Here is an 8727-nt window from a genome sequence, read left to right as displayed (position 1 = left end):
TTAGTATGGATTATGGTGGGCAACAAATGAATTTGACCAATCACACTGTCGCATTTACGTATGTTTTGTCCGTCACGGGGCACGCGTATACCACTTCTATACGATCCTACCTTCTATGTTTGAACCTTATCACCGAGACAGAAAGTTGTTCGTACCAGACTAGAGAAAACGGTCCACTTGAGATAGAAAAACCCATGTCGCCAAAGTTAAAAAGATACCATTGTGGTAGAAATTATATCAATATACTACTGAAATTCATTACCTTCTTATACTATTTTAGTGCTATATTCCGTTTGCAGTTCTGATATCTTTTAAGTAATTTGTTAACTATTATCATGTCAATATTATTAACTGATTAAACTGTAGTAACTTTGAATATTAATTGGTATCCCCAACTTGATGACATATTTTTCGTGTATTTACAAAATACGTAAATGGCGCCGCTTAGCATTTATTCGTAAAATATTTAAAAAAGTGGTTAAAAAAGTTGTGTGAGGGGTTGTAGAAGTGAAAGCTACGATGATTGTGGAATATCTTTTCACAGGTAGGTCACAATTATTCAATTTTACGATAAAAATACAAGAAAACATTGTCAAACTCATTAGGGTGACTATGATGTCGGTACGATTTGGATCGGTCTTACAGAATTGTTATTACGTACTTAATGTAAAAATAAGTTTACCTAAATAGTAGGTACACTAATAAATAAATAAAGATATACTTATTTCGGCATGTTTAATTATTCGATTCACGTAATGAGAGCTATATAATTGCCAAACATTAAATCCAAAGTCCTTAGACATTACAGACTCATATTTATACATAATATTGAATTACTAAAACGCTAAATCTAACTATTTATATATATGTAATCGATTCTATATAGGTTGGACACACATTTCCGTCAGTATACAACGGGCGGCAAATTTGAAAATTTTGTTGCAATTACAGATCTACGATGACGCTTACGCTTAAAGAATAGCTAAAGTGTGCAAAAGGGAAGTCATCACTCATCACGTTTATGAACACACCATAAGTATGATATTGATAGTGATAAGCTCCCTGCACATTCGTGCGCGAATTGCGGCGCGAAGCCGCGAACGCGAGTGTGGAATCGATTTTCGCAAACAGCGAAATCGGATCCACCCTCGCGTTCGCGGCTTCGCGCTGCAATTCATGTACATAGTCTGGAGGGGGCTATAGGTATTTTGTTAAATTATGAAGAGCATACATAGTGTAGGTTGCCGGTTTACACAGTTAAATGTAAGTTTTTATTTCGTTGTGTGCTAATATTTTATAATTTTAGTCAATAATCAAGATAATTTTGTGTAAAAACATAAATTGTTACGCTACGCTAGGGCTTGACAAAATGACTAGTGTCGATAACCAGTCGGCATAGTAATAATATAAAGTTATTTGCGATACAAGTGTTGAAAGTAGGAATTAAATTCGCAACGAGTGGTGATAAATTAAAACACGACCGAAGGCAGTGTTTTTAATCTATACGATTTGCGAATTACCTAGTTAAGGTTACAACTACAACGTTTTACCCGACCCTGGATATCTGTCTCGCTCTCTCTTATAGCTGTGTCTTTGATGGACGTACGGCGGCCTACCTTCCTCACAATTGACCATGATCGCATTGATCGCGATCCAATACGCCCATCCCATCTGTAACTGCTTTTATAACGACACAAAGCTTTTATAACGACTAAATTAAGTAAGGTTGTGTGAAGCGTTTAACAGAAGAGAAAAAAACTATATCCATCTCTTTTCTGGGGCAATTATACCAGCATAGGGAAAATACACTATGATTCTCTCTGATTACGCACGAATAAGAAAAGATCCTGGCCAAACTATATATTTCATCTTATGCTAATATCTCACATTCATGTGACTTATGGTCACCCTAATTAGAAAGAGATGCAGGGCTCAGGTTTGACGTCTCATGTGGACTCACTTTTTGGCTAGTGTACTCGATCCGGTTTATTAATTCTAGATCAAGGGCCCAACGTTTTCTGTTCTCTTTCACGGCGCAGCAACTAGTATCATTTCTCTCTCCTCGCTCTTTTAAAAATGCCGTTTGTCAAAAAGGACAACCATACTGTTGACAAGATGGACTTCAAATCAAGTGTTGCCTTTTTTGATGCGCCCAGGCCAAGCCCAGGCCAAGCCGTTGATAATCGTTTGTCTCTATTGGTCATTATGACATTTGTGTTTTTTTAGAAAGAGACAAAACTTAGCAAAGGTTTGCTGTTCCCCAAACGTATAATAGCCATATCAGCCATTTGAAAACACATTAAACATTTACCGTATTTTCGCGCAATTAATTCCAAATTCAAACTGGTTTTCCAATAGCAGTTACCGTTCTTACGGTTGGAGGAGCGGAACTGTCAATGCGGTATGTGTGCGTAAAAGCGTATATGTGTGCTCTTTTAGGGATGTGAAAAGTCGATTTTAATCATGTTATATATCGATAAACGCTACACAGCGGAACGCAATAGCGATTAATTGGAGCTTCAATATATTCGTTAACCCTTGGGACGCCTAGTGCCATATCCGTACCAGTCCTGTCAACTGCCGGAGGGTCTTCAATTTTTGTACCCGTCAACTGCCTAGTCCCAGATCTGTACAAACTGTCTCAACTGCCTTGTGCCTTATCAGTCACTAAATTTATTGTATTATATTTTTACAATTTTGAGATCTAAACACTTACAAATAGAGTTTTATATCATTTGCACTATAGCACTTGCATTTATCGCGGCAGTTGACGGGTGCACGTACGCTAGCCTATCCGGTATTTGAGGGGGATGGGACGGATCCGGCACTAGGCATCTGACGGGTACAAGTACGTTTGTCGGTTCGGCGTTCCAGGGGTTAAACATAAACATAATTGAAATGCTAATGGATAATAAATATATTATAATACAATAAAATAATTCAATTATTGCGAAACACCTATTTTAGTAGGTATTCATGTATTTTAATTAAATATCTGAACTTTCCCTTGGTTCTCTGCTGGGGCGTGACTATAAAATTGTGAACCACAATAAAGAATAAAAGCGTTTTTGTTCATTTTAGGTATCGTTAAACCTTTGAAGTAAAATTAAAATTGCAAGAAATGTCGATAGTTTATCGATATGACTTTATCGACATGGCTACAGCAAGGTGAGCCTCATGTTAATCGTACACTAAGGCCCCGTTCGCACGGCAGCTTTTTCAACGCGCGTTAAAAAAGCGTTTGAATGACACAAATGGAGACCCATGTATGTATTCACACGACAGCGGTGGCGCTTTTTATCAAGCGTTGTTGGATTTTCGACTTTAAGCCTTGGTCGTTAAATCGAATTTAGAGTGCGGACAGATTCAAGCGCTTTTTTAACGCGCGTTGAAAAAGCTGTCGTGCGAATGGGGGCTAAGGCCTCATACTAACGAGCGCTTTTTCAACGCGCGTTAAAAAAGCGCTTGAATCCGTCGACACGCTAAATTCGATTTAACGACCAAGGCTTAAAGTCGAAAATTCAACAACGCTTGATAAAAAGCGCCACCGCTGTCGTGTGAATAAATACACATGTATCCATTTGTGTCATTCAAACGCTTATTTAACGCGCGTTGTAAAAGCGCCCGTGGGAATGGGGGCTAAACAAAAGTGGCAACAGTGACAGCTCGCTGAGACGGGATCTCTATATATTAAATCTATGTTCTAGATCTGTGGTTAAAGCTTCTACAGACGTTACAAGTGTTACGGCCTTAACACACTACCGTACCGCACCGCGTCCTTGGTACGCCGAAAAAGGGTATCTATTTCTCGCTCTCACTTATGGGTGCGGCGCATCATGACATTGGTGCGGTGCGGTAGTGTGTTACGGCTTTTACAACCTATAAATAAAGCTGGTCAAGCAAATCTTATCAGTATAAAAAGGCGCGAAATTCAAATTTTCTATGGCACGATATCCCTTCGCGCCTATATTTTTAAAATTTGCCGCCTTTTTCTACTGACAAGATCTGCTTGACCAGCTTTATTATGCCGGCTACATACGTAACGATAAATCGTAACGATTAGCCCCCATTCGCACGACAGCTTTTTCAACGCGCGTTAAAAAAGCGTTTGAATGACACAAATGGATACGTGTGTATTTATTCACACGACAGCGGTGGCGCTTTTTATCAAGCGTTGTTGGATTTTCGACTTTAAGCCTTGGACGTTAAGTCGAAATTAGAGTGCGGACAGATTCAAGCGCTTTTTTAACGCGCGTTGAAAAAGCTGTCGTGCGAATGGGGGCTTAAACTGTGCAGTCCGAACTGCGCAGTTTTATCCGCCGTGTGTATGACAAATCGTTGTCGATTATCGTAACGATTTGTCATACACACGGTAGATAAAACTTCGCAAATCGAACTGCACAGTTTTATCGCTACGATTTATCGTTACGTGAGTAGCCGGGGTTAAGTACTCATATCATACGATTTTAGTGAACACACAGAGTACAAAAAAACCGGACAAGTGCGAGTCGGACTCGCCCACCGAGGGTTCCGTACTTTTTAGTATTTGTTGTTATAGCGGTAACAGAAATATCTGTGAAAATTACAGCTGTCTAGCTATCATAGGTTGGACTGAAGATGAACATATATGTCGAAGACTAAGCTTATGACCAATAGCACCCCACGTAGGATTGAGATAAACGGAGAATCTATTGCATATGTCCAGGAGTACCTTTACTTGGGCCAAATAGTCTCCTTTCAGGCGCGACAAGAGATAGAAGTCGAAAGACGGACTGAAAACGCCTGGAGGAGCTATTGGTCCATGAAACATCTCATTAAAGGTGATCTCCCATTATCACTTACGAGGAGACTCATGGACATGTGCATACTTCCAATTCTCACCTACGGTGCACTAACTTGGTCTTTGACAGCGTCTCAGAAGTCTAAACTCGGGGTTTGCCAGCGAGCCATGGAGCGCAGCATATTAGGTGTAAAATTAATGGATCGTATCCGGAACACCACGCTGCGCTCCAGAACACAAGTCATCGATGTAACTCGGAAAGCGGCTAAGCTGAAGTGGGACTGGGCTGGCCATGTCTGTCGTATGCCGAGTGAGCTGTGGGCCAAGATTACCACAGAGTGGCAGCCCAGCTCAAAACGGGGATTTGGCAGACCACGTCGGCGATGGCGAGACGAGCTAGACTCCTTTTTAAAAGAATGGCCGAAGACTGCTCAAAACCGGGAAAAATGGAAAAAACGGGGGGAGGCCTTTGCCCAGCAGTGGAACACAACAGGCTCTCAATAATAAGCTATCACAGATCACGAGATACAGCCAGAGGGGCTACCGCGGAAACCGAAATTTGCAAATTACGGGGATCTTTCTCTTTTACTCCAATGAAGGCGTAATTAGAGTGACAGAGAAAAATGCCCGCAGTTTGCGAACTTCGATTTTCGCGGTTATAGCCCTGGTGACAGACGGACGGACAGTCGTAATAGGGTCCCGTTTTACCCTTTGGGTACGGAATCCTAAAAACAGTATTGAATCACACGATTTATTGCTATACTAGCTTTTGCCTGTGACTTCGTCTGCGTGGAATAAGTAGCAACCCATTTGGGTTGCTTATTTTACTGTCTGTCTGTCACCAGGCTGTATCTCATGAACCGTGATAGTCAGATAATTGAAATTATCACAGATGATGAATTTCTGTTGCCACTATAACAACAAATATTAAAAACAGAATAAAATAAATATTTAGTGGAGCTCTCATACAACAAGTGTTTTTTGCGTAATGGTACGGAACCCATCGGCCGCGAGTCCGACTCACACTTGGCCGGTTTATTTTTCCTAACCAGATGATCCAAACAAACTTTTAAAAGGGGATAGCTGTGGTTAATTATACATCTAATTACGTAAAAGTCCATACTAATATTACAAATTAAGTGTATCAGGGGGGCTAACGCGTAAACCGAAATTCGCAAATTGCGGGGATCTTTCTCTTTTACTCCAATGAAGGCTTAATTAGAGTTACAGAGAAAGATGCACGCAATTTGCGAACTTCGATTTTCGCGGTTATAGCCCTAATACCTCTTCACGCTTAAACCGGTGTTGGTAAGGGGAGTTTTTATCAAATAATAAGGGTGTAAAAAGGGTTGGGAGTAAACGTAAGAGGATTCAAAAAATTCCTAAAAAAGAACTAAATTTGATCGGAAAGGGAAAATTCATAACAAACTTTAAATAAAATACTTTATTAGTAAACTTTTGTAAAAATAAGAAATACATATGTATTATCAAGTTTACGATTAAGAGTATCATACATTAATGTGATAGTGATTGCCCACATAATTAAGTTTAATGGGCTCCACTCACATAGCAACAAATTGCATGTGATTTTATACATTTAATTGCCGGCTAAGTAGTTTCAACGAATTCAATCGATGGAATATAATAGCACAACATAACGAAAATCGCATGCAATTATCGGCAGCGTCTGTGGAGGCCTCAAGTATCCATATTAGGGCAAAAGCCTAAAAAGATGAAAAAAAAGCCTGGTCGTTCAGTTTTGTGTATTGTAACCAATCACTAGAAATAGCGCGAATAGTAGTGATTTTTTGAGCAAGTAAAAGACTCCAAAATTGAACCACGAGCGCAGCAAATGGTTCAAAGAGACAATAAAGCTTGCTAATACAGAGTGAAACAAAAATTTTCACTACTCAAACGTGAGAAAAATTGAGCTGGATAACAGTGGCAAAACATTACAAATAGAATTGAAATAAAGGATTGAATATTTATGACGTAAAATCATTACTTCTAAAAAGCTTATTCTACAAGCCAAAGTGAGCATACAACTCAAAATATGCATCTAGTTACTTTGGCATTCATTAATTTTTTTTTAATTGGCAAACTAGCAAACGACGCGCAACACCAGAGGGGTTGTAAGTGCGTTGCTAGCCGTTAATATGGGAGTACGAGTACGCTCTTATCTTGAAGGTCTTAAATGCACCTTCGTTATCGATTATTAAAGAAATCTAGAGCTGAATAAAGGTTTATATAGTTGGGATAGTGATGAACCTTTCGTGATTTTGTCCCTCTTTGGAAACACTAGTTTGCTGACCAAGATATATATTTTTTCATCTTCTTTGCTACCTAAACCTAATTGATAAAAATATAATTAAGAGGCTGTCTGTAGCCAAAGCCTAAGGATTTAGGCCTCCACGCTCACTTAGAGTGAAGAAAAAGCAAAATTAAAAAGAGCCTACTACTTGTGTAATATTGTCAGATCGTATAACATAGCGCTAACGCTTTGTGGTAATACTGAACAATTAATCACGGTTTAAACATCGATTTGAAGGTTATTTTGCTATTGACAGGACGAGCGTCTGCTAGCGACAAAGAGCAAGATTTAAGTTATAAAACACAAGTCTAACAATACTAACGATATTATTCGTTGATTAATTAACATCATGAACATTTTAATATTTTTTTAGACGTTTTTACATTAATTTTTAATATTTATAGTAACTCGAAACAAAACCAATTACAAAATTACATTTCTAAGAGGCCCGCGCCTTAATAAAAATTAGTCAATCGACCAGTCTAAAATTTTCAGTAGAAGGGTGATGAACACTTTGTAAAGCTCATTTTTCCAGTTCAACTTTAAACACGGATTTCGAATCGATAGCTTTCGTAATTTAACTTGTATTAGTTAATTAATACATTAATAATTTAATACAGATTAAACACTAAAGCAAGGATTCTATGTATAGGAATAATTAGGTACATACAATATCTATCTTACTGTGTTTATGTATTAAGATTAGTACTTAATGTACTCATCAATAAGATATATAACATTTAAATTAGATACTTATACTGTGGCCTGTAACACGAGCAAATAATTAAAACATAGATTGTACTCCTCAAACGGTGACACATTTGTTCAACGACTTTTAAAATTTATGAAGTATTTAGACTCCCTAGTTTTCATACAAAATAAATATTATCTTCAATGGACGCCATCGCCACGCCATATCATTGTGATTGACGTTGCTTGTCACGCCTTAAACATAACAAAATTCGCAATACATTGCGTCTTAGAATAAACTTTAAAGTGTATTAAAAATCAAACCACAAGTTATTTTTAAAAGTCGCTGAACAAATGTTGATCAGTATGAGGAGTACAGCCTACAGTTTAATTTTTTGCTCATATTACAGGCCACACCCGGTATAGTATACATATACAAGCATGAAAATATGTTATGCCTAGAACTTACTTATAATTTACCTTAATTACAGATTGATACTAAATACAGAACTTGTGATATCTATAGGCAGCTTAAATTAGTAATGACTGAAATGAACACATAACCGGAATTACTAAATTCGTGGCTCACAAAAAATAATAGTAATTAAATTATTATTACTTACTTGTGATACAACCATTAATAAATATAACTTTAAAAAGATAAAAAAAGGTTAGTTTTATGGTTAAGATTAAGTTACTCTATGTATATTGTTGAAATTGAAACACGGAAGACAGTAAAGTTTAAATGTTATATTATTACGAAAAATTGTTGGAAATTTTCGATGGCCATTTAGATGACAACATACAAACTTACATATAACATTTTGACACATTTTATTCAGGAATGAGACACATTGTAGAAACATTGTTGAAGTGTGTATATTCTCTTCAAAAACGACATTCATAAGTTGATGGTAGCTGCTTCCTCTCATAAGTTTTGCAGTAC

This window comes from Cydia splendana, chromosome Z (genome assembly GCF_910591565.1).
Source record: "Cydia splendana chromosome Z, ilCydSple1.2, whole genome shotgun sequence".
NCBI lineage: Eukaryota > Metazoa > Arthropoda > Insecta > Lepidoptera > Tortricidae > Cydia > Cydia splendana.
The sequence above is the reverse complement of the archived record's forward strand: the minus strand, read 5'-3'. Positions refer to the sequence as shown.